This window comes from Pteropus vampyrus, unplaced genomic scaffold (assembly GCF_000151845.1).
Source record: "Pteropus vampyrus isolate Shadow unplaced genomic scaffold, Pvam_2.0 Scaffold2, whole genome shotgun sequence".
Lineage (NCBI taxonomy): Eukaryota > Metazoa > Chordata > Mammalia > Chiroptera > Pteropodidae > Pteropus > Pteropus vampyrus.
Window position 1 is genome coordinate 8,340,753 of NW_011888783.1, and position 7,433 is coordinate 8,348,185.

At 31.7% G+C, this 7,433-nt stretch overlaps 1 pseudogene; it reads right to left on the reverse strand.

Moving 5' to 3' along the window:
* Nucleotides 1-2,911: 2,911 nt before the first annotated feature.
* On the reverse strand, nucleotides 2,912-3,029 carry LOC111739645 (annotated as a pseudogene).
* Between the last annotated feature and the right edge of the window lie 4,404 nt (nucleotides 3,030-7,433).

Sequence of the window (7,433 nt, forward strand, 5' to 3'; positions counted from 1 at the left end):
TAGAAAATATATATCAAGAAAAAAGCTGGTATTCCTATATTAATATCATGAAATGTACATTTCAGAGCATAGATTATTCCTAGTGGTGAGAAGGATATTTTATAATGAGAAAAAGAACACTATATTAGGAAGAGATAGCAATTCTAGAGTGCACGAACACAAGTAGAGGAGTTCTGAAACACACAAAGAAAAACCAAATGAGGTACAAAGAGAAATAGATAATTTTTACAATTAGTTGTTGATATCAACACCTCCCTCTCAAAAAATGTTAAACAAGTAAATGTAAATTATTAATAATAAAGAAATCTTGAGCAACACCATGAAAAAACTTGATGTTATTTTTAAAGAGCATTCAACTCACTTAGTCCAACCACACTGCTATACTTCTAGATTCACCTAAATTCCATTCGCTATTTTTCTATGTATATCTCTCCTTTCTTTTTTCTTTCCTCCTCTTTCTGAGTTGGTGTTATTTTCTCAATTTTCTTTAAAAAGGTACCACCATATAGAGTAAATTCTAATTGGACATAGAGTTTAAGCTCTGGTTACATGCTTAAATGTAACCATTTGTTAAGGATATCTCTAATCCCCTGAAAAAAAGGAAATATTTTAGTGAAAATTTCAGATTAGTTTTGGGTGCATATTCTTTGAATTTCCTTGAATCTACCACTTTGTCCATCTCTTTGTCAGACCAAAAAATTAAAAAAAAAAAAAAACTAGATTAAATAATCAATTGGCATGATCCTTAAATTGAAAGAAGCCTTTAAATTAACATTTATTGACAATTTAAAAAGAAGGGTCACTAGAAAACTAATTATCTCGTACTAGCTAAAAATAAGTAATTAATCTATAAATTTCATCTTGCTAAAAGCCAAAATTCAAAGAAAAGAATAAAATAATTAAACTATAATTTCAATAATGGCCTTGTTTACTAAATTTCAAGATGAAAAAAGCAGGACTCTCAGAGCTTTTGAGATGATTTTAAAAGTCCTTAAATTTTAGTATGTCAATAGAGACATTGAGAAATTATATAGAGAAGTCTGTGTAATATGCTTGATAAGTAAGATACCACGTAGAAAGATATTCAACATCATAACCAATAAAGAAATGCAGATTAACTATAATGAGATATCATACAAACCTACCAGAATGGGTACATAAAAAAAAATAGTAATAGCAACAAATGCCAGTATGGATTTAGAGAAACTGAATCACTCATAAATTGCTAAGTATAAAATCATACGAGTATTCTGGAAAACAATATGGCAGTTTCTTATAAAACATGTTTTTAATATATAACTCAGAAATTGTACTCTTGGAGATTTATCCCAGAAAATAATAAAAATTATATTCACACTAATACATGAATGCTCATAGCAGCTTTATTGGTAATAGCCAAAAACTGGAAAAAATCCAATGTCTTTCAATAGGTGAATGGTTAAACAAATTATAATACAGACAAACTTTGGAATATTACCCAGCAATAAATTGGAATAAACTATTGCTATATGCAATAACTTGTATGTATCTCAACAGAATCATACTGAGTTAAAAAAAATAGCATGTTGTATACTACATGATTATATAGTTGCCAGTAGTTAGAGAAGAAAGTGGGAAAGGAGGTGATTATGATTATAAAATAGTAGCACAAGGGACTGTTTTTTAATGGTACCAGTTTGAATTTGACTGTGGTGGTGGTAATACAAATCTACGCATTTGATAAAATTACATATGATATGTGTACATGCACACACACAAATGAGAGGATATAAAACTGAAAATCTAAATAAATTCAGTTGATTATATCAATATTAATTTCCTGGTTATGATTTTGCACTATAGTTCTACAGTATCTTATCACTGGGGAAAATTAAGCGAAGAGTAAACAAGATCTCTCTATAATATTTCTTACAATTGCATGTGGATCTATAATTACATCTGAATTAAAAGTTTTACATAAATAAATAAATAGGAAATTCAGTCTTAAGTTAATTATATGCAATTAAAATATACTAAACAAATATGTTTCGAGGTATATATACTTTTCATACTAAAGGAACTATATATATCTAAGCACGAAGTCTGATTTCGTTTCTAGGTTTTTAGGTTTAAATTTTGTTTCTATTAGGCTCAATATTAATACACTTTATGGGATAAATAAAACATAGAGACTTGTCAAAGCCCATTATATTTCTTCCCTTCAAATATCATTATCCATTGCTACAACATCCTGAATCCAGCAACTCTCCTTCCCCTTCTCCAGAAAGAAAAATACCACTATTGTTTAACTTCTTTTAGGAACTAATATATGCTTCATACAAACCTCTTGAAAATTACCTTGGATAATTCTGATTTGATAATTCTCTATTAATGGTTCACACTTAAAAATAGAAACTAGAAATTTCAAGCCTACTGTACTACCACATACTCAAATTCACAATCTCTTCCCAAATAGCTGAACTAATTGTCTTCAGTCAAACAATCTAGTTGAAAAAATAAAAGAGATGGATTGAGGATTTTCCTTTTTGGAGATATATATTTCCTTAGAACTCTGATTTTAAAACTTTGTAAAGCCTTGTCTTTTTATCCAGTACTTTGATTTTCCTCATTCTTCCTACGTACTTAGGAATTTCATCCCTGTTCCTAGACTCTTCTCAATTACAAGTTGAAAGGAAAAAGGACTCACAATATACAACTGTCTAGAATGTCTAGAATATGAGAACTTAGCCTTTACAATGTTTTCTTAGCCTAGGCTGGCTCATCTAAGTCTTTGACCTAATATAAAGACTAATAATCATTTCATTTCTTTTTTTTCTTTTTTTTTTTTTTTTTAGGTAAGGCAAACCTTGGTTGACCGCATAGATTGCAAAGACCTTGTCAGCTTTACAATCTCTTATTATTTTTTTTTTTACACCTACAGTACCTGGTCTTCCTAGTGGTCTCCCATCCAAGTACTAACCAGGCCCAACCCTGCTTAGCTTCTGAGATCAGACAGGATGGGGCTTGTACAGGGTAGCATGGCTGTAGACTCATTTCATTTCTGATACTCTCCTGTCTTGCAATTTATTAATGCATCCTTGTATCCTTGTCCAGAGTTTAAATGATTCTCGATAGTTAGTGTCACTTCAGATGATTCAACAATTCACACTGATACAAAAGGAGCAGGAGGGGCTAACTCTAGTCCAACTACAAATAACATTTTCTAAACAACCTCCTATTCAATAGAATTTTGGCAACGGTGCAGTTCTGAACACTGTATTAATGTCATGCAGCCTGACTTTATTTATCTTCGGCTAAAATTGTGAACTGAGAAATAACAAAACATCCCTGATAACTGATAACTGGTAACTGCCCTGGCAAATAACAGAAGTCCATGGTGTTCTCTGCTGAATTCAAATGATTTAACAGAATATCAATATCTGATGGCATTACTCCATGACCATAATAGAATAAAACAGAACACAAGGACATCATGCATAACAAAAATTACCAAATATGCCTCTCTCTTGGCCAATTAACAGACCAACTGCTTCTTTAACTATGACAATTCTAGCTTTTCTTTTCCATCTTACTTCCTAAATTAAAATTAAATATGCAATTACTAATTTGCCATCTTTTCATGACAAATTCTAATCCAGAACAGATCCCTTTCCTTAATCCTTCTCAAAAATCACTTCATTTCTGATATCTTCCTGTCTTGTAATTTATTAACACATCCTTGTATCCTTGTCCAGAGTTTAAATGATTCTCGATAGTTAGTGTCATATCAGATGATTCAACAATTCACACCGAAACAAAAGGAGCAGGAGTGGGTAACTCTAGTCCAACTACAAATAATATTTTCTAAACAACCTTCTATTCAATAGAATTTTGGCAACGGTGATGAACCAAAATACTGTAATAAGTTCATGAGACAACCTACAATTCCCAGTTTGTACAGTCATCCATTCTATAGCAAGTTAGTAAATCTACTTTGACTTCAGGTGTGCTCCTGATGATCTTTAGACATTAGAATTTATCAAGCGTACACACAACAGGTGGGCTTAATTAGAAAGACTGTTCCAAATATTGATTAGCCTATAGAGTAAATGGCACTTTCAGAGCTTGTTGATGTGAGTATAAATTGGTACAGTTACTTTGAAAAACTCCTCAGCTGTATCTACTTAACTTAAAATATACCTTTTCCATATCCCCATAGTTTTATCCTAGGTTTATATCCAAGAGATAAAAGAATACATATTCACTATATAATAAGCATGGAATGTTCATAGCTATTTTATTAATAATACCACCAAACTAAAAGCAAGCCAAAAGTCCATCCCCACCCCCAAAATGAAAGGATAAAGCACTTGTATGAAATATGACACAGGAATGAAAATGGAGACTAAACAATAGAGACTAAACTCAGAAACATAATGTTGAGCAAAGAAACCAGATAGTAACATACATGGTCAGTGAATCCTTTATATAAAGTTCAAAAAAGTATAAGACCAATTCATACAATTCAAAATTAGAATATGGTTATGCTTGAGAGAGTAGTAACCAGAAGGATAACAAAGGGGCTTTGGGAGATCTGGTAGTCTTCTGCTTCATGATCCGGGTACTGTTTATATGAGTATATAACATTTGCAGAAATCCATAATATATGATATGTACACTTCTCTGTTTGCTAAAAATTTTAAATGTACATGTTTTTATAAAAATATAGATGGTATGATAAAACTGAGCTAATTCTTGTATAGTAAAGATTCTATTTTTAAAAAAGTATGTTAAGTATAGTTGTATCATTCGGAGTCCCACAGTGAAACAGATGGCACACTAAAAAGGTTATTTAAAATGACTGTAAGAAAGAAACAATTTATAGAGCTTGAGGCAGAGTTATATAAACCTATTTGTGATGGTGATGTACCCAGGAGCTAGCAAGAGTAAAAAAATCTTGAAATTTGTTTTTGACACTGATGTAAATAATTAAAACTTTATAACTATACAAGACTAGAATTTATCACTTCTCTGGGGTACTTTAAAACTCTTTAAGTCAACATTTTGATTCCTTTAAAAATTTCTTATCAGTGGCCTATGCATAAACTTTTAGAAAATCTGAATAATTATCATTAGTTAAATAGAGCTTTTAAAAATTGCAAAATAAGAACAGATTAAAATGCGATCACCCTAATCTAAATTCTAATCGAATGTCTGTATAGGGAATTCAATACTTTAAATTAAAACTGTCTTTTGAATGTGTAAATCAAAGTTATGCTTATTATTACTAATTAGATTAAGACCTTAATTAAATCTCAGTTATTTATAATAGAAATTTTAAATATCATTAAACTTATATGCCAGAAGTAATTACTGAAAAAAAAATCTAGTTTTGACAGTATTGCAAAATTCCCATGCAAAGATAACTTTTATTTCAGACTTTATAATTTCATATTACATAGTGTTTTTGACATGGGTAATTTGGAAATTATTTTATTTATTACAAAATAAAGTTCCCTCTCTTTCAAAACAAAACAAAACAAATTTTAAATATCTTCTATTCAATTCGCCTATAAGGTAGGTTGAAGGCAAAGCCTTAAAGACAGAAAAATGCGGTGAGTAAGGCATTTATAATGCCCCCACACCCATATTTCAAACCTTATCTAGAAATAAGAATAGAAACACAAAGTCTCGCAGTAAAGACAAGAGTTATAAAATAGAGAGCAATAAATACACATATATACATAAATGTATACATGAACTCTATAAACTAGAGAGCAGTGCTTAAAAGGACAGTTTTGCACCTATATTTGTTTTAAAAAAATCCATGAATCTAAAATAATAAAGGAATTGCATAAGTGTTAGATGCAAGCTATTTTCTATTAAAAAGCACATACTTTTCACAGATACTTCCTGTACATTAACATAAAATGAACTACTATTTGCTTTTAAAAGTTTACAATTTCTTTCAGAAGAATGAGCATATATCACCATCCTCTTCTCTAATGGTAATTTATTTTGATCTCAATGTCAGTGATGAAGAACCAACCTCATACTGAGATGGTTGGTACCACTATAGAATAAACAATCATGATTGCCGAGATAATATAAAGAATCACGTCATCAAATCAGACTCACACGAATCAGAACACTTACCTAATACTGAGTTTTACTAGTAATTTCAAAGATACAAGCAAGGGAAAGGCAAAGCACTAAGAAAGTGGGGCATCCCATGTGGTTCCCCAGGTCTTTCCTTCCCACAAGGGGCATGTGATCTCTAGTCTAGATTAATAAATGAGCCTGAGGTAAAATTGGGTGAAAGGTAAATTTAATTGATAACTCACATGAAAAGGGAAAAGGCAACATTACTTCTTTATATGTAATAATCATCTAAATTATGTACTTAGAAAAAGTGACATAACCATAAGATGATCTGTCTGGTCAAACTTTCCAATTCATAACACCACCTTTATCTTGAATGCCCCCACTGTGGTGTTTCCTTTACTTCCCGTTTCACAATCACGTCTTTCAGAACACCACTGATAACCCCCATAGGGATTACTAAATATTAAGGTTTCTCAACATCAGCACTATTAACATTTGGGAATGGATAATTCTTTGTTGTGGGGGCTGTCCTCTGTATTGTAGGTTGTTTAGCAACAACTCTGGCCCCTTCCCAATAGTTATCAGTAGCAACCATTCTGTTGTGACAAACCAAACATGTCCCCAGACAATGCCGAATGAATGATTCTGAGCTTCCAAATAGCTACCAGGTGAGAACTACTGCTATTTTTTGAGCACCCTTATCTGGTCATCATAAGAAAAAATTTTACATACCAGACCTCAGACAACTATACCCAACCATCTCAAAAGTCCAAGATCTCTCACTGTGGGTTGTACAAGCAAATCTTGGCCTTTTAGACAATCTTTTCAGAGTCTATGGTTTGATCTGATTGTATATTAAGCCTCATATTCCAAGTATTTTCATTATAAATCACAGATTTTATCATTGGATTGTAATTTCTCTAGATTAGGATAGAGTGAAATTGCCACGGTATTTTAAATCATGAGCGGGTACACTTTTTCAAAAGTCATTTGAACAGATTCCTCCAATTGAGTCGGTTATTTTCTTTTCCACGTTTGTATTTCTCCTCTTTGTGTCCTTTGCTGTATATGGCATGGATCTTTCATTCATTATGTACCACATGCACAGCAACTGAGCCTGATAATCCTAAGCTTCCTCCTGAATATTCTCTTGACATTCTAAAAACTAGATTACATAAAGCACCCGAGATTAGGAAGCACTCCAGATCATCTAAATCAGTGGCTTTTAACTAGGTGTGTATTTTTGGTCATAATGAAGCCAGTTAAGTTCATGTGTACCTGTTGCAGTCCATTCACTTCAGAATGGTTGTTTCATTGATGGTTGGAGGAGTGGTTGAATATGGTTAAAT